Source organism: Chiloscyllium punctatum, chromosome 26, assembly GCF_047496795.1.
Source record: "Chiloscyllium punctatum isolate Juve2018m chromosome 26, sChiPun1.3, whole genome shotgun sequence".
In the NCBI taxonomy this organism is placed as follows: Eukaryota; Metazoa; Chordata; class Chondrichthyes; order Orectolobiformes; family Hemiscylliidae; genus Chiloscyllium; species Chiloscyllium punctatum.
In genome coordinates, this window is record NC_092764.1 from 78564349 (window position 1) to 78584182 (window position 19834).

Below are 19834 nucleotides of genomic sequence, written 5' to 3' on the forward strand. Positions count from 1 at the left end.
ATGCCCTCCCTATTCACTCACTTGAGACACCTTACCAACTTGGCTGGACCAGCCCCCCGACTAACCTCTTGACTGGATATTTCTTCAGCCAGTGAGTGGTGGGCCTGTGGAATTCATTGCCACGGAGCACAATGGAGGCTGGGATTTTAAATGCCTTCAAGGCAGAGATTGATCAATTCTTGATCTCACAAAGAAATTAAGGGCTGTGGGGAGAGTGCGGGTAAGTGGAGTTGAAATACCCATCAGCCATGTTTAAATAGCAGAGTGGACTTGATGGGCCAAATGGCCTTACTTCCACTCCGCTGTCTTATGGTCTTATGGACGAAGGACTTTCAGATATGACCATTTGATTGAAGGGAATAGTCTCTGTTTGCTGCATTACCTGCTGCCACATGCTGTCGGTGTGACCTTCTCATAGCACAGGGCCATAGGCCATATGTCCACCTGCTTGTCTGTTCATTGCTGGCAAACATAATAAGCTGCTTAGCTTTCCGTTTGCACTGTCTGACATAAATGCTGTGAGTATCCAAGTGCGCAACGAATGAATGCTCAGAAAGCAAGCTCAACGCTTCCTGCTCCAGTGCATGAGGTGGGTTCTAGTTCTGTGCGTAAAGCAGCCTGACAGCGACATTGCATTGTAAGGCATTGGTGAGCTCCAAATGCAAAATTGGAATGCTGAAAAGTATTAAATGTGTCCAAAAGACGCTAGGCTGATGTGGTAAGATTGGTGATTTGATGATGGTGCAGGTTGTCACTGCTCATGGTGCATGCCTTGAAATATTCGGCAATGCTGGCTAAGATGAATGCCTGAACAAGACTCCTGTGAGTTGTAGGGGTCAGGTACCATTCTACTCTCAAGTCAATAATTGACACAATTTAGTTTCTTTTCGGTATCTAAGAAAAACCAACTTGCATATAAATAGGCTGGTTTAGGTCATAAGGCGAACTTAAATTGGCTCCTCACTTGGCCATTGAAACCTTAAGCAGAAAATCATTGTCAAGAATCACATTTTGTTATTATCACTGCATTTTCCCAACTGTCTTGACATTGCTCGCATGATTCAGAGGCTGAGGAAATTCCGTTGTACTTCCAGCATTTTAGTATCTTAGTAGGTAACACACTCCCCTCTGACTTACTGGATTCTAGGTTCATGGCCCACTCCAGGGCTTGAGCACAAAATTCAAGGCAGATACTCCATTGCAGTACCAAGGGAGCATTGCACTATTGGACATCTCGTTAAACAGACCCTAACTAGCTACCTGGTTCGTTGATATAAAAGATCCCATGTCAGTGGTTTTTAACAAAGTGCAAGGAGGATCCCTAGTGCTTGGGCCAATATCGATCCATTGATCAACTATCTCAATCAAATGGTCTGTTCATGATCATGTTCTTTGTGAGAGTTTACTTCGTGGTAGTTTGGTATTAAGGTCATTAACCCTTCCACGTCTTCTCTGTCATTTAATAAGATCATTCTTAATCTGATTGAGGCTTTAATTCCACTTTTCTGACTGCTGTCTCAACCTCCCCTGAATTCCCTCATCCATCAAAAACCTATCAAACTCACTATTCAATGATTCACCTTCCACTGCTCTGTGTTATAGATAATTATAAAAACTAACAACCCTTCACAGAAGAAATTCTTCCTCATTTCTGTCATTATCAGATGACTTCTTCTATTTCAACTGTGCTAGTTCCTCAATGCGAGGAAACATCCTCCCAGCATTAACTCTGTCAAGCTCCCTTGGAAACTTAGGTATTTCAAAAATATCATTTCTTGTGCTTCCAAACCAATCAGCAAAAAGGTCAGTATGCTTAGTTGACTGGACAGCTAGTTGTGATGCAGTGACACCAACAATGTGTGTCATTTCCTTTACCAGCTAAGGTTACCATAAAGATCCCACCTTTTCATCCTAGCCCCTTGTATAAGGCATAGTGACCCTTGTGTTCAACCACTTCTATTTGTCTTCCTGTAATGAGAAGGCAGCCCTCTGGTCTTCTGGGACAATGGCAACTTTACTACTCCTAAAGCAGTCAGTGTAGGCCCAACCTTTCCTCAAAAGTCAACCCCTTCTTGACGGGAATCAGACCAACAACCTATCTCTAAAGTACTTATTGTGTCAGTATAACCTACAACAGGAAATCAAAACTGTACACAATATAGCACAAGTAAGGATTTGACATTTCATGGTTGATTTGTGATGACCACACAAAATATATTCACTGGTTTAAGATTATATTATTCTACTTAACTATAACTGTTGAGGCTTTTAGTACTTTAATATTATGTGACTGCTTAGATCTCTTAACAAATAGATGCACCACAGATTTTTGACAGAACAGAGATAATACTCGTTTTTTTCAAAATTACTGCAGAAATGCTGAAGGGCCCTTGTTTAGTTAATTTCCACTACACAAAGCCAGGTTGTGAGAACATGCAACTTTCAAGATAAGTTAACTTCCTCTCAGCTTGTAAAATTCTAATCAGGCAATAGTGAACTCAGAGACGGAGTTACTAGGGAAAGAAAATGAGAACAACAGCTGTGCTGTACTTTTTAGATTACTTACAGTGTGGAAACAGACCCTTCGGCCCAACAAGTCCACACCAACCTGCTGAAGCGCAACCCACCCAGACCTATTCCCCTACATTTACCCCTTCACCTAACACTACGGGCAATTTAGCATGGCCAATTCACCTAACCTGCACATTTTTTTTGGACTGTGAAAGGAAACCAGAGCACCCAGAGGAAACCCACGCAGACACAGGGAGAATGTGCAAACTCCACACGACAGTCACCTGAGGCAGGAATTGAACCCGGCTCTCTCGTGCTGTGAGGCAGCAGTGCTAACCACTGTGCCACCGTGCTGCCCACTTTTTAAATTTTTTTTAAATGTTGTCTCTTAGGTCCCTTTTAAATCTTTCCCCTCTCACCTTAAACCAATTAACATTAGATTACTTGGGCTTTTCATTTCATTTATAATGTTTTCAAAGAGAAGCAATTAGATTTAACTAATCTTAATTTTTGCGTAAGTTAAATTTATTCCAACATGTGTCTAAGTTTGTAACTACACTAAAGATTTTATCATCCGGCGCCTATGGGGTCAGGGGTACGCCGATTGATCGAATATTCCGGATAATCGAGAGGTCCACATAATTAATGTAAAAACGCACACTTAGTAATAGAAATGTAATGCAGGAAGTATACACATCACTGTTGTACTTTATTTACAGCATAAATCACTTAAATAATAATGCAACTTTGCCTTAAATAAAATTTACCAGCTTTCCTATTCGCACCCTCAATTGACTTTTCGGACATCACAGTAGATTGCGTTATTTGAGGAGATATTGAGTCGAAATGGCATCAACTGTTGATATTTAATGTGGCCATTCGATTGAACAACAAGTATATTTACATTGAGGTAAATAAATTTTAAGAAGTATACCAATTGTATGGTATAATACAGCAAACTTCATGGTATTTGAGGTATTTTTTTGCCACTTTATCAAGTGTGCCAGTTCGTAAGGTGCTGGTTAAAATCAAGTTTGCTGTGTATAATCTTGAGAATTTTATTACTCGGGTTGATGTGTTCACTGTCGAACGATATCTCATTACTTCACCCTTTTTACACAATCTGTAGAACAGTTTTGTTTATATTCGGGGTGGCACAGTGCCTCAGTGGTTAGTACTGCTGCCTCACAGCACAAAGGACCCAGGTTTGATTCCAGCCTCAGGCAACTGTGTGGAGTTTGCACATTCTCCCCGTGTCTGTGTGGGTTTCCTCCAGGTATTCCGGTTTCCTCCCACAGTCCAAAGATGTGCAGGTCAGGTGAATTGGCCGTGTTAAATTGCCCATAGTGTTAGGTGCATTAGTCAGAGGGAACTGGGCCTGGGTGGGTTATTCTTCTGAGGGTCGGTGTGGACTTGTTGGGCCGAAGGGGAATCTAAAATTAGTACTTTGTGACCTGTATTTGTTTTACATAGGTTTAAATTATAAGTAACCTTTTCCACTAACCCTGTATTTTCTACAAAAAAACTGAGAAACCCATTCCCTCAACCACAGAGGCAAAAAAACATCAGCTTACAAATAGCCACGAAAAGCAAATAGTCAAGCATTTCATCTCATGAATAACTTGTATTAATTGATAAATTGCAATTAAGAAAGAACAAATGGTTCAGTGATAAATGTTTGATTCAATAGTGAACTTGTACAAATGAAGATGAGTATAACGATGTCAAGATTATCAATCGTCAGCACACAAGTCCCTGTGCTAAACAAATGGATGAGAAAACCATAAATGATCCTCTTAGTAATGAGTCATGGAAGTAATAATATAAAATCATAATCATGAAGAGGATGGGCCCATGGATAAATGTCACCTGATCGGAGATAATGGGAAGTGACGTCAGTCAATGTTCATCACCCTGAAGAGCTAATGGAAATTAATCACGCAGCCCTTAAACCAATCCAAAGTGAGTCTGACCTCACCTAAAAAATCAAAATGTAATGATATGATTGATCGTGCTTTGAGTTGTGACTTTAGAATCATAGAACTGTACAGCACGGAAACAGACCCTCCAGTCCAACCCGTCCATACTGACCAGATATCCTAAATTAATCTAGTCCCATTTGTCAGTATTTGGCCCATATCCCTCTAAACACTTCCTATTCATATACAATACACATCCAGATGCCTTTTAAATGTTGTAATTGTACGTTTCCATCATTTCCTCTGGCAACTCATTCCATACACGTACCACCCTCTGCGTGAAAATGTTGCCCCATAGGTCTCTTTAAATCTTTCCCCTCTCACCTTCAACCTATGGTCTCTAGTTTTGGACTTTTCAATCCCGGGGAAAAGACATTGTGTATTCACCCTGTCCATTCCCCTCATGATTTTATAAACCTCTAGCCGCTTTAACCTCCAATGCTCCAGGGAATATAGCCCCAGCCAATTCAGCCTCTCACTGTAGCTCAATTACTCCAACCCTGGTAACATCCTTGTACATCTTTTCTGAATTCTTTCAAGTTTTACAGCATCCTTCCAATAGGAGGGAGACCAGAATTGCACACTGTTTTCCAAAAGTGGCCTAACCAATGTCCTGTACAACTGCAACATGACCTCCCAACTCCAATGTTCAATGCACTGAAAGGCAAACATACCAAATGCCTTCTTCACTATCCTATCTACCTGCGACTCCACTTTCAAGGAACTATGAAACTGCACTCTAAGGTCTCTTTGTTCAGCAACACTCCCTAGGACCTTACCATTAATTGTATAAGTCCTGCCTAATTTGTCTTTCTAAAATGCAGCACCTCACATTTATCTAAATTAAACTCCATCTGCCCATTTGCCCATCTGATCAAAATCCCGTTGTACTATGAGGTAACCTTCTTCAGTGTCCACTACTCTTCCAATTTTGGTATAGGTGCACAATCCTTTATCTGAAATGCTCGGGACCAGCTGATTTTCGGAATTCAGAATTTTTCGAATTTCACGATAAGTGACTGTTTGATGGTGAAGTTTTAAGAAATCTTAACAAACAACAGACGTACTGTGAGTAAAACGGGCCCTGAAGCAGAATTAAGGCCTGCCAGTGCTGGGCCATGCCCCTATATGTCACATCTGAGTGACATGCATCGAGTGAGTGTGGAGTTGGGTTAACTGCATGCCAAACAACCTTGTTAATGAGAAACAAACTTCACGAAAAAGCCTTCGGATTTTGGAACTTTTTGGATTTCGGGATTTCAGATAAAGGGTATCTACCTGTATCAACTGCAAATCTACTCATCATACCTCCTACGTTTACATCCAAATCATTTATATAAATGATGAAAAGCAGTCGATCCAGCACTGATCCTTGTAGCACACCACAGGTCACAGGCCTTCAGTCTGAAAAGCAACCCTCCACCACCACCCTCTGTCTTCTACCTTTGAGCCAGTTCTGTATCCAAATGGCTAGTTCTCCCTGTGTTCCATGTGATCTAAATTCGTTAACCTTGTCAAACACCTGACTGAAGTTCATATAGATCATGTCCACCGCTCTGCCATCATCAATCCTCTTCAAAAAGACTTGAATATAGTTAATTAAATAGCAGCTTTCAGTGACCCAACGTTGAAATGGAAATTTGCCTACTGTCCAATTGAAAGCAGAATACTCCAGATGTATTGGAGAAGATGAGAGACTGAGCATCAACCCATATCTTAAGCTGAATCAAAAAGCAAGAGCTGTAGTGTGGCCACTAAGTTACTCCCTGCTTTCATAAATATTACTAATAATTTAAGAAAAATTACCTGAGTTACCTTATCAGACTGTATCCTCTTCCACATTGATTGAAGTCTCAAATCAATAAATTAATATTGCCATTTGACTTTCACTTTGCTGACACAAAAGCCTGGTGAAATCTCACCAGTGCAGGCCAATATACCATTTGCCTTCCTAATTACTAACTACCCAAAGTTTACTTTGTGATTCATGTGTAAGATGACCAAATCCCTCTGTTCTGCAGTATTTTGCAATGTCTGTCTGTCTCTATCTATATTAAAATACCCTGCTTTTCAATATTTCTGTTGAAGTGGACAACATCTTTTCCACATTATATTCAATTGATCAATTTTTGCCTCCTCGCTTAACCTGTCTGTATCACTTTGTAGACTGTGTATCTTCCTCACAACTTGCTTTCCTATCTATCTTTGTATCACCAAAGCCTTCTGCAATACAATCTGCCCTTTCATCCAAGTCATGAATATGGATCTTAAATGGCTGTGGCCCAAAATTAGTTCCTGCAGCATGATTAAATATTTTTAAGACAGAGGGAGATAGTTCCGCGTTAGGTAAGGAAATCAAAGATTATCAAGGGCACATGCGAATGTGGAATTGAAACAACTCAGTCATAATCTTATTGAATGGTGGATCAGGCATGAGAGGCCAAATGGTCTACTACTGGTCTACTACTTCTGACGAAGTGTCATCAGACCCAAAACATTAACTGATTTTTCTTCACAGATGCTGCAAGACCTGCTGAACTTTTTGAGCAACTTCTGTTCTTGCTACTACTGCTCCTGTTTTGTTTGCTTGTATTTAACTAGTTAATATTTGACAAATTGAAAATGATCAATTTATCCTTATTTTCTGTTTCCAGTTTGTTAACTAATCACAGAGCTGTGTGACTATATTACCCCTGACACCATGGGTTCTTGTGCAGTACCTTTTTTTGTAGCACCTTAATGAATGCCAATGGAAGTTCAAATACACTATGTCAGTTGGTTTATCCACTCTGGTTGTTACATCCTCAAATAATTTTGAGATATTTGTCTAACAGTATTTACATAAAACCTTGTTGACTTGATTGAATTATTATTTTTTTAAATGAAACCTATATTCTTTACATTTGTAAAGCCTGAGACTACTCAACAACAGGCTGGAAATGCATGTTAGAAATGTAAGGCATAGGAAGATAACCTCATCTGCATGTAGAGCTATAAAGTGTATCAGTCTTGAGAATTTTACAGAATCACAGAAGTGTTATTCTGCAGAACAAGGCCATTTGGCCCATCATGCCTGCACCAGGATTCATCAAATTCAGCTCATTGAGGTAAGAATGTTTGTCCCCGAGAAAATTAAAGACCACAAAGAATTTAGATTGTTTCAATGTAATTAGATAGTTTGGAAATAAATCTCCAAATTTGCCAAAGAAGATGAAGTTCATTGTGGGTATCAAGTATGAAACCATATAAATTGAACTTAGGAAACATAAATTGAAATCTTTTCTAACTACTGAGAGATGAGAAACAAAGAACAAAGGAACCGTGGAAGAGCAAAAGATTTGGAATTCCAATTGTACATCTAGAGATTTATGTTCATTTTTGACCTTATAGAGGTTTACAAAATTATGAGGGGGCATGAATAGGATAAATAGACAAAGTCTTTCCCTGGGGTAGGGGAGTCCATAGACGGCATAGGTTTAGGGTGAGAGGGGAAAGATATAAAAGAGACCTAAGGGGCAACGTTTTCACACAGAGGGTGGTATGTGTATAGAACGAGCTGCTAGAGGAAGTGGTGGAGGCTGGTACAATTGCAACATTTGAAAGGCATTTGGATGGGTATATGAATAGGAAGGGTTTGGAGGGATATGAGTAGGGTGCTGGCAGGTGGGACTAGATTGGGTTGGGATATCTGGTCAGCATGGACGGTTTGGACAGAAGAGTGTTTCCATGCTGTACATCTCTATGACTCTCTATGACTAATTCACCTCAGGTGTAGCATAAGTTCAGAAACTTAGATTGTTGTATTATGAGGTTAGGTTGTATAAACTTGTCCTGTATTCCCTTGAGTATCCAAGATTTAAGGGGTGATCTGATTAAGTGTTGAAAATGTCAACAGAATTTGATAGGATAGGAATAGATATCACTGGGGAACCAAGAATAAGTAGAAGAAAATCTTAAAATTATGCGGAGAAAATTTTCCTGGCCTTGCTGTAAGTGAAAATAGAATTTGAAACACTCCCCATCAAAGTCTCTGAATGCTGGGAGAATCGAGATGTTTGTTGGGTGGATTAGCAAGTTAAGAGGCTAAATGGAGTTGAAGTACAGGTTAGTTGTAATATTATTAATGCTGATCAAATTAAAGTAGCTGAACAAACTCCTGTTCACATTACCTGACTTCCTAAAATCTGTTTTGTAGAATTACAGCCAGTATACCTTGGGAATTTTTGAAAAGACAAGCAAACGATGTTCAGAGTTGCAAATGAAAATAGGAAGTCCCATTGCATGTATATTAATGTAGTGACCATCTATAAAGAACAAAGGTTATGTCAAATGACTCCAAATATCTAATTTATCTTTGTCTCTATGGGCGCTAACTGTGTTGATTGGGTTTTCTGTTCTGAACCAGAAATTCTTTAAACCTTAATGATCAGTCAGCTCCAGGCAGGGTTCACTTACCTTAACGGAGATGGTGGTACAAGTGCCCAGTGGCCCCTGTATCTGCAGATTATTGGTGGTCTGTAAATTGGCCTTGATTGCTAGTCTGTGACCTTGACTGAAATTATGTGTGAAAGCCAAGTGAAGATGTAGCTCAGCTGTGATGCTTCTTCCACCCGCCCCAGCTGATTAGTCCCATTGTCAGATTTCACTTGTGTGAGGTATTAAAGGATGATCTATGTTTCCAAATGGCGCATTGTTAGTACGTGCAGAAAGGGCCCAAAATTGACCATGAAAAGCGTGTATCCTTAAAAAAAAAACATGCGCTGTACTTAAAAGATAATGCCAACTGTGAGCTAATTAAATTTTAACCCAGGCTTGGAGATTGCTTCTGAGTTTTCTTTGATATAATGTCAAATGAATGATGTTTTAATGAAATGAAACTGGAGACGAACAGCAGGTCACTCAGGACCTGTAAGAAAGAAGGGTCAGTGTTCCAGATGACAGCATTTGTGAGAACTCTGAGTACCTCTTAGTGTGCCAGTACATCAGCGTGCTATGACAGCATTTATTAGTGTGAAAACTTACAAATGCTGAGAATCTGAAATAAAAGCAGAAAATATAATGGTTGCACAGCAGGTCAGCTCGTCTCTGAAAAAGATGACAATCTGATTTGAATTCCATGCCAATGATAAAAAAAAGTTAGAATTAGCTCATTGGTAACACTCAGACCTAAAGTCAGAAATTTGTGGGTTTAAACTTCACTGTAGACATCAGAGCATTTACCCTAAGGTGAAACTCTGATGAGGAAGTGCTGCACTGTCAGATGTGCCATCTTTCAAATGAACCAAGATCTCATCGGTCCCTGTGAATGAATGGAAAAGATCCTTTGGCACTATTTTGAAGACAGGTAGGGAACTCCTCCCTGTGACCCATCCAATATTTAACCCCAAATCTAGACCAGGAGAACAGATTGTATTGTCATTATCAGATTGAACACAGTTGGTTGTTCTGTTTCCGACATTACACGAAGGATTATACTCAAAGTGTATTGGACATCCTGTGGTCATGAAAGAGATTGAATAAGTGAAAATCTGTTGTTGATAATTAAAAAGTAATAAAACTTTGCATGAAGCAAAGAAAGAGGAAGGTAAATAGTAATGCAAATCCAAAAGTGAGATTACACAATAAGAGGGCATGTGTTATGTGAGAATGTTCAACATGTGTTTCATTATCCCAATCCATATCCAGTGCACCTCCTCTAGTTTAATGAAGGTTGGACAATAGACAGCCAACCAATACATTTTATAGAGCAGGATCAGAATGTAAAAGTTGTAATTGGGTATAATGACTTGTATTCGTTCACCATTTTAAATTCACAGCTTTTGTTGGCTGAGTTTTCCTTGAGCCCAGGTGGCTGAAGGAAGGTGAGGACTTCTACATTTCAGGTGGTAAGAGCTTTCCATTTAGCTGCTAGGGTCAGTGTACCAGCTTTCCCACAATCCCACAATATGACACAGAACTTGACTCTTCAGATATCCACAAGGCTCCTGAACTCCCTATGTCAACTTTCCTCAAAGACCATCAGTGTTCCAAACCATTTCTGGCCTCTGAGCATCCCTGAAGCTTCCAATCTACTTTGACTCTCGACTACACAATGTTACCTGATGTTTTACCCTACGCAATCCCTGCTCTTGTTTCCTTGATCTTACCCAGTTCAAAACTTTAGTCTTGCTTCTCACTACCAATATTCCCAGCATCCTCAATCTTCTCCAACGTTTCTGAACTCCTGGGTGTTCTCAGGTACCAAATGCCAATTGGTATATTGTCAGACAGCCCCTCAACCTTGCTGGCTACAGCCCAGAAAGATAGGCAAAAATAGTCATCAGATCCTGTTGTTAAATTCAGTAAGGTCCAGGAGAAATGCATTCTTTTGGGTTTCCCGACCAAATCCAGACTACCTTTTACCACTCCTCAATCAATATTCAGCCTGATAACTTTGTGGGGAGAATGGTAATGGGATAGACTGTTAGCAGGTCAGGTCATGCACTGGCTGAAAAAAGGCTGGAAAGCAGAGTAAGTTATTGATTGAGGGATTAGCAATGAAGATCCAAGAAAAATCAGAAGGAAATCCAGATACTGGTATTATGACATAGCACCATGTCAAGGAGTATGCCAAGTTTAGAAATTGGGAATAGAAAACAAGAAACAGGAAAAATCAGAGCCAAACATTAGAGCAAACTATAATGGATTGGGAAAAAAACCCTGTAATAGAAGAGCAATTATAAAGCATTACAAGAGGTAATGAGTGTGGGCCAGGAGACAACTTACATTTAGGTAAAGTCTTCACTTAAAACCATATAAGACAAGAGACAGAGCAAAGCTGTGATACTGTGAACAGTTTTAGTCCCCTCAGCTAAGGAAATATATGATGGAATTGGAAACAGTCCAGCAAAGATTCACTTGGTTGATCTTGGGTATGAAGGGATTTTCTTATGAGGAACGCTTGAGTAGGTTGGACCTTTACACGTTGGACTTTAAGAGAATGAGAGACATCTTATTGGAGTATACAAGATTCTTAGGGGACTTGAGGGTAGATATGGAGAGGTTGTTCCTCCTTGTGGGAGAATCTAGGAGCAGAGGACATAATTTCAGAATAAGGGGTCATGTATTTAATCCAGAGAATTTCTTTTGTCATAGGGTTGTGAATCTGTGAATTTATTTACTATAGAGGCTGATATAGAATTCTAACCATTAAGGGAACCAGGGGTTATGAAGATAAGTAGGAAAAGTGGAGTTGAGGATTATCAGATCAGCCATGGTGATTTCATTCACCATGAGAACAAAAGAACAGGAGGTAGGCTATCCAACCCCTCAAGCCTGCTTCACCATGCAATAGGATCTGACATTCCTCATGTCCATTTTCCTGTGTTTTCCCTGTGACCACGGATTCCCATTGATTTCAAGAATCTATCAATCTCAGTCTTAAATATACACAGGACTCTGCCCCACAAATTACTGTGGCAATGAGTTCCAAAAACACTCATCCCTCTGAGAGAAGAAATTCCTCTTCATCTCAGTCTTAAATTGGCACTGCATTATTTGGAGACTCTGCACTCTGGTCCTAGACTCTTCCATGAGGGTAAACTCCTCTCATCATTTACCCTGTCAAAGCCCTTAAGAATTCTATATATTTCAATAAGATCACTCCTCATTCTTCTAAGCTCCAGTGAGTATAGTCCCAACATGTTTAGTCTTTGCTCATAAGACAATCCCTCCAGACCAGGTATCCTCCAAGTGAGCTTTTTCTGAACAGTCTCCGATGAAATTATATATTTACTTCAATAAAAAGACCACAACTGCTCACAGTACTCCTGGAGTGGTCTCACCATCACATTGCACCATAGCAGTAAAATTATTATGCTCCAACCCCTGTGAAATAAGGGCCAATATTCCATTAGCTTTCCTAAAAACCTGCAGCACCAGTGGGTGCTAGCTTTCTGTGTTTGTGCACAAGTCCTCCCAAGTTCCTTTGTGTTGCAGCTTTCTGCAGTTTCTTTCCATTTAAATAATGTTCTATTGTTTTGTTCTCCCTTCCAGGGGAGACACATACTTCTCCAGAATCCATGGACTTTTGGAAAATTGCAACCAATGTTTTCACTATCTCTGTAACTCCTTCTTTTAGCATCCTAGGATGCAAGCCATTAGGGCTGGGGATTTATCTGCCTTCAGTACCATTAATTTATGTAAGACTACTTCTCCAATGATAGTGATGGTACTTAATTCCTCCCCTGTATTCTGTAGTATTCATGGAATGTTTAATACATATTCCACCATAAAGACTGATGCAAAATATTTGTTTAACTCCTCTGCTATTTCCTTCTACTCCATAATTGTCTCCCCAGATTCATTGTCTAAGAGGCCTATGTTCACTTACCCCTCTCTCTTGCTTTTTATATATTTAAGAAGATCTTATTGTCAGTTTTATATTCCTTGCTAGTTTGCCCTCATAATTTATTTTCTCCCTCATTATCTTAATAGAATTCCTTTGGATTCTGAATTTATCCCATTCTTTGGGACTATCCCTGACTTTAGCCTCCGATGTTTAATCCTTTAACTTTATACTGCAACTGAATAGTGGAACAAACTAGATGGGCTGAATAGCCTACCTCTGCTCCTATTGGTTTATGGTCTTCACTCTGAAATAACTCAAGTAATTTATATAAAATGAATAATTTAGAGATATAGTTGTTGTGATCACAGCATTTGAGCATTGCAAAATCTCACAAAGAGTCTTAGTCATGATCACACAGCATGGAAATAGACCCTTTAGTCCAACCATTCCATGCTGAATATAATCCCAAACTAAACTAGTCCTACCTGCCTGCTCTTAGATCCATATCACTCCTAACCTTTCCAATTCATGTACTTACCTAAGTGTCTTTTAAATGTTGTAACTGTGCCTGCATCCACCACCTCCTCAGGAAGTTCATGCAAACCACCCTCTGTGTAAAGTGATTAATCTTTTTGGTGATGAGGATTAAGGGATGTTGGTGTCAAAACTCTCTGAATAGCATTGCATGATCCTGAGCATCCCACTGGACAGATGGAACTTTTCAGCTAACATTAAAGCCTATCATATGAATTCAAGACCTAGAATGGGACTTACAGCGAAGCAAGGATGATGCAAACAAGTTGATGGAGAGTAATGGCACAAATGAAGGTTTCAAGACAGGAGAGCTTATTCAGTAAGACATTTTGATAAAATTAAAGAATGCACAATCTTTACCAGGGTGATATATTTATACCACTGCTGTCATCTTGCAGAACACCCATGATCCTTTTACCTATCAAGTGAGACTCATGGCAAAGGAGATGGTTTTGTTTTATACATAACTCTTTGTACTATTAACTCATGTAGAATGTTGACTCAAACAAAACACATCAAGCAGCTAAATATACATAAAGTGACTGCAGAAAAGACTACAGCATAGAGAACACTACATAAGAAAGTGTGGCAAATAACATTAGGATTGTTTTCAATGCTTGAATTTGATTTTGCTTTCAAACTGTGTGACACATCTCACCACTTTTATAATTTTTACTAACTGAATACACACCCATTTAGAAGCAAGCAATCTCATTCCACAGTTGACAACTCTTGTTATTTCTCTTTGCTTTTTATGGATGCTATCTTGCCTTTGGACTGCCCCTTGCACCAATTTCATGGAAGGTCATAGTGAAGGTGCCAGATGAAGGGAAAGTCACATTATGTGGGTGAAATCTTCACTGAATGAATATCGTGTTTCGTCATTAACCTAGAAACCTGGCTCAATTCCTATTGTTTAACACTATTAAATTACAATTGGAGTTTGAAATATATGGTTTTTCCTGCACCAGGTTCTTAAAAAATGAACAATATCTTTCTCCTTTACACCCTGTGCTCATACCCAGTCTGTTAAAAAAAAACTGCCTGGAAACGATTTGGTCTCAGGTTCAGTGTCTGATTATTATTATTTTTAAATAACAAATGAATTCTGGGCTGACATGTCAACCAATCCTCACATCAAAGGAGATGCTTCAAGATGTTGTGCCAGACAATGATTAATGCAGATTGAAGCCATTCGGTACAAATGCCGTTGGCACTTAGAAATTAGCCCTGCAATATGCCTTTTCAAGGAGATATCCAATTTGAGTTGAAAAATAAATATTGAAATAGATTCCCCCTATGTTTCAAAGCAATGTATTCCAAATCATAACTGTGTAAAAAGTATGTTCATATACCCACCACCTCCCCATTTCCTTTTCCAAATACTTTACATCAGTGCCTTCGAGTTACAAGTCCTTCTGCCACTGCAAAGTTTCTCCTCCTTTACACTGTCTGTTCATGATTTTAAGCACTTTTCTCAAATCTTCCCTTAACCTTTAAAAACAACCCTGTACACCTGTCTCTCCACATTACTGTATTTGTTCCACCCTAATACCATGCTAGAGAATTCTTCAGCACTTGCACTAGGCCTTCACATCCTTCTTTAATTGTGACCTTCTTTAATTACTTACAATACGACAAGTGAGGCCTAGCCAGCAATTTATAAAGGTTTAGCACAAAACCAGTTTTGCTCTGTTCAAGGTGCTAGATAATGCAGGTTTTTGCTATCAACTTATCCTGCTACCTACAAATAAAGAATAGTAAAATGTACATTTACATTACACATTTCATTACCTCAGTATGGCCCAAGTGAAATGCTTTTGACATGTATTCGTTGTTATAGTGCAGGAAATAAGGCAGACAATATACCTGCAGCGAGGTTCCATAAACATCAATGATACAAAAGATAAATAATGTTTTTGTGATGTTGAGTAAGTGATAAATATCAGACAAATCATGAAGAAGACATTCCCTGCTATCTTTAGAATGTTGCTTTGCGTTTTTTTCATGTTTAAAGAGCCTCAGTTTAACGTTTAATTTGAGAGAGAGTATCTTTGACCATACTAAGTAAAAGATTTATGTATGCTAACTTCCAGGTATCTCTATTCCTGATCATCCTTAAAAACTTGGTAATTAAGTTTGTATTGCTTCTCATTCTTCCACCCAAACACCAAATATTGTGCCTAATTACTGATTTTGAAAGATTGCAATTGCATTCCTACATTTCACACTCCAGTACTCATATTAGAGTTTCTGTATATCTGTCATCACATTAGGTTTTGAGCATATTGAGTCAAGCGTGCCTCAATACCTTGTACCTTGTCTCCCTTCCTTGCTTGATGTGATTCAATTTTGCCCTAGTGTGAGTGAGACATAGGTGCAGATCATTCTCTATTGGGGCATCATGTCTATGTCTGATTCTACTCTCACCTGACATTTACTCAAGTCTTTCCCAGCAGGTTATGGTGAGGCAGTGCCGGACGGCTTTCCCCATTTGTTGTCCTGGGGGTACTGAGGCCAAATGTCTTATCTCCTGCGCACTGATGCTCCAATGAAACCAGCTGAAGAGAGGTTGCTATTACAACCTGAGTGCTCTGCCATTGTGTCATTTGCTAAAATAGCCAGACCAGTCTACACTTTTTCCTCCTGCCTCTCTAGTGGAGCCTTGACCATGATGGTGAGCGCCTAGCTGCTTCCTCTGCCCCCAAACAACTGTTGAAGTGTAATGGGTTCCCCCAAAGAAACATGTTGACACAATTTTCAACCATCAGAAAATAAGACTTTCTCTACTATATCTCAGAGTTATTTGTCGGCGCATCCCAGTGCTCAGATTCCTTCATAACAGTCGATCATTCTGAACGAGCGACACACTAATTTACACACTGGCACAGTAAATCCTGCAGAGTCCAACTATTGCATTTTGGTTTAAAAATTCAGTTGTCAATGTTCAGTTTTTTGAGAATTTGTAACTTTTATTTCACTGCTTGTGTGTGCAATGCCAGTCAAGAACAAAATTTTTTACTTGGTTTCCCTTGATAATATGACACATTTGTTTCTGCTTCTATCTGAATGAATGATGGATTTTGAATTCAACCTAGGGAACAACAAGTATTTGTAAAATATATGCGGTATTGTCTTATTGGAGTAACACTTGGAATCCTGTTGTTTCTGAGCAGCATTTAATGACCTTGATATAGAAACCAAATATCAATTTACTGATGACACAAAAACAGGAAAAGCAGCAGAATCCAAATGCAGTTAAAGATTTCATGATTTAAAGACTTCAGGGAAAATTTAAATAGACTATTTAATTTGGCAAACCAACACCAAAATGCAATTAGGTACTGATCAATCTAATTGGTAGGCATCAGTTGAAAAATATTGAGCAACAATGAATTGACTTGAGAGACTTAAAATAGACTTAGGAATGATATGTGTTTCAAAATTTCAATGCCTGGGCAATTGCTGAAGCAATTTAATAAAGTGAACTAAGGCTGTGATATATAAATAACAACCCTAACAACTTCCATTTGTACAACATACAGAAAAAAGTCATTAAATGTTTCAGTGAAGTGTTATCTGGCAATAGTTTCCAGCAAGTAAAAATAAAAAGAAAGGATGGCAGAAAAAGCTTTGCTTTAACGGATGTCTGAAAGGAGGGTAAAGACGAAGTTTGCAAAGAAAATTCCTTGGTTCCAAAATTAATGAAAGCAAGGCAGCCTGTGATGAATTCACTTTTGCAATAGAAATATTCCTTTCCAGTCAACATTCTAATTTGGGCAAACTTTAAATAGTTTGTTTGTGTGCATTGTAAAGGTCAGCTTACAGAGTCCATGCTTGCTACAAATGTAATTGTGATATGATGCATGAAGTTATCTGAAATAAACAGCCCTGTACTGCTCAGGTTGTAAAACACTTGCCAAGTTTTCTTAAAATTAAACTGGCAGGCATTAAATGTAAAATGATAAGAAAAGATATGATCTTAGATCCAAAGAAATATATGAATTTGTCAAAAACAAGCAGCAAGCCTGAGGATTGGGAACATGTTAACATTCAAAAAAAAAGGACAAGAAGTTTGATCAAGAGGGGATCATTAGAGTGTGAGAACAAGGAACATAAACGTCTATAAATATGTGAAGAGAAAAAGATTAGTAAAGTCAAAGTCAGAGATTGTGGAAATTATAATGGCTAACGAAGAAATGCCAAAAGAATTGAACACATGCTGTCTTCAGAAACGAAGGCACAAATAACCTCCCAGAAATTTTATGGAACCAAGCATCTATCTAGTGAGAGGGAGAAATTACTCAGTATTAGTAAGAAAACGGTGCTGGGGAAATTCATGAGTTTAAAAGCTGACAACTCACAAGGGCTTGAAAATCTACATTCCAGAATACTAAATGAAGTGGCCCTGGAAATATTTGATGCATTGGTGATCATCTTCCAAAATTCTATCGACTCTGGAGTAGGTCTTACAGATTGGAGGTGGCAAATATGCATTGGCAAAGGTAACCTCACTGTTTGGAAAGGGAGGGAAAGAAAAAAAAAAACAGACTTACAGACCAGTTAGCCTATTATCTGTCATGGGGAAATGCTAGAGTCATAATAAGACATGATAACAGAAAGGAGTTACTGAATTGGATACAGCTACCATGCATTCATAGAATTCATAGTGCCAAAATCGGCCATTCAACCCATCAAGTCTGTATCAGCCCTCTGAAGAGCATCTCACTGAGCCCTTGCCCTCCACCTATTCCTGTAAACCCACGTGAACCATGATTAATCCACCTAATCTGCACATCCCTGGACACAATAGAGCAATTTAGTTTACCCAATCCACTTAGCCTGCACATCTTTGGACTGTAGGAGGAAACAGAGCACCCAGTAGAAACCCATGCAGACATGGGAAGAATATACAAACTCTACAAAGACAGTCTTTCAAGGATGAAATTGAACCCAGGTCCCTGGTACTTTGAGGCAGCAGTGCTAACCACTGAGCCCCTATGTTTATGAAAGGCAAATCATGCTGAATAAATCTACTTGAGTTTTTTTGAGGATGTATCCCGATCAGTGAATGTAGTCTTTTTGAATTTTCAGCAAGCTTTTGATAAGTTCTCGCCAAAGAGGTGAGCAGGCAAAGTTAAGACACGTAGAATAGGGGTTAAAATATTGACGTGGATCAAGAATTGATGGACAAGACAGAAAACAAAGTGAGTACTGCAAGGTTTAGTGCTGTGGCTCCAGCTGTTCATGATGTATAAAAGTAGTCTGGGTAAGTGAATGATTAAATTATAAGTATTAGGTACAGATGTGGGCCATTTGGCCCCTTTAGTTTCCTCTATCATTCAATCAGATCATGTCCATTCCAATATTTTTCATCTCCACTGGTCTGTCCTTTCTCTATAAACCTGATTCCACTGCTGATCAAGCATCTATCTAGCTCAGCCTTAAATATACTCAAGGGCTCTGCCCCACAACTCTTTGTGGCAAAAAGTTCCAAAGACTCTCAACCCTCTGAGCAAAGAAATTCTCTTCATCTCAGCCTTAAATTGGCACCTCATTAATCTGAGACTATGTCTTCTAGTGCTAGACTCTCCCATGCAACATTTCCAACTTTGTTGATGACACAAATCTCGGCAGGATTGTAATTTGTGGGGAAGATGCAAGAAGGATTCAAGGCAACTTAGACAGGTTGAGTGGCCAAAACACCTGGCAGATGCATACAACATGACAACGTGTGAAAAACAAGGGACAAAGATATTATTTCAACATTGGGAAGTTTACATGTACAACAGATTCTGTGTGTCTGAATAATAATCAAAATGAATTTAGACAGGGAGGTGCAGCAAACAATTAGGAAGATAAATGTTATATTTTGGCCTTCATTGCAATAGGATTTGGATTCAGTGGAATCATGAGAGTTGTACAATGTGGAAACAGACCCTTTGGTCCAATTCATCCATATTGACCAGATATCTGAAATTAATCTAGACCCATTTGCCAGTATTTGGCCCATATCCGCCTGAACCTTCCTATTCATGGACCCATCCAGATGCCTTTTAAATGCTGTAATTGTACCAGCCTCCACCACTTCTTCTGGCAGCTTGTTCCATAAATGCACTACTTTCTGCATGAAAATATTGCCTCTTAGGTTTTATATCTTTCTCCTCTCATCTTAAACCTATGGCCTCTTGTTTTGGACTCAGCTATCCTGGGTAAAAGACTTTGACTGTTCACCCTATCCATGCCCCACATGATTTTATAAATCTCTATAAGGTCACCCCTCAGCCTCTGATGCTCCAGGGAAAACAGCCCCAGCCTCTCCCGAGAGCTGAAATGCTCCAACCCTGGCAACGTCCTTGTAAATCTTTTCTGCATCCTCCAAGTTTAACAACATCTTTCCTCTAGTTGAGAGACCAGAATTGAACACAGTATTCTAAAAGTAGCCTAACCAATGTCCTGTACAGCCACAACATGGCATCTC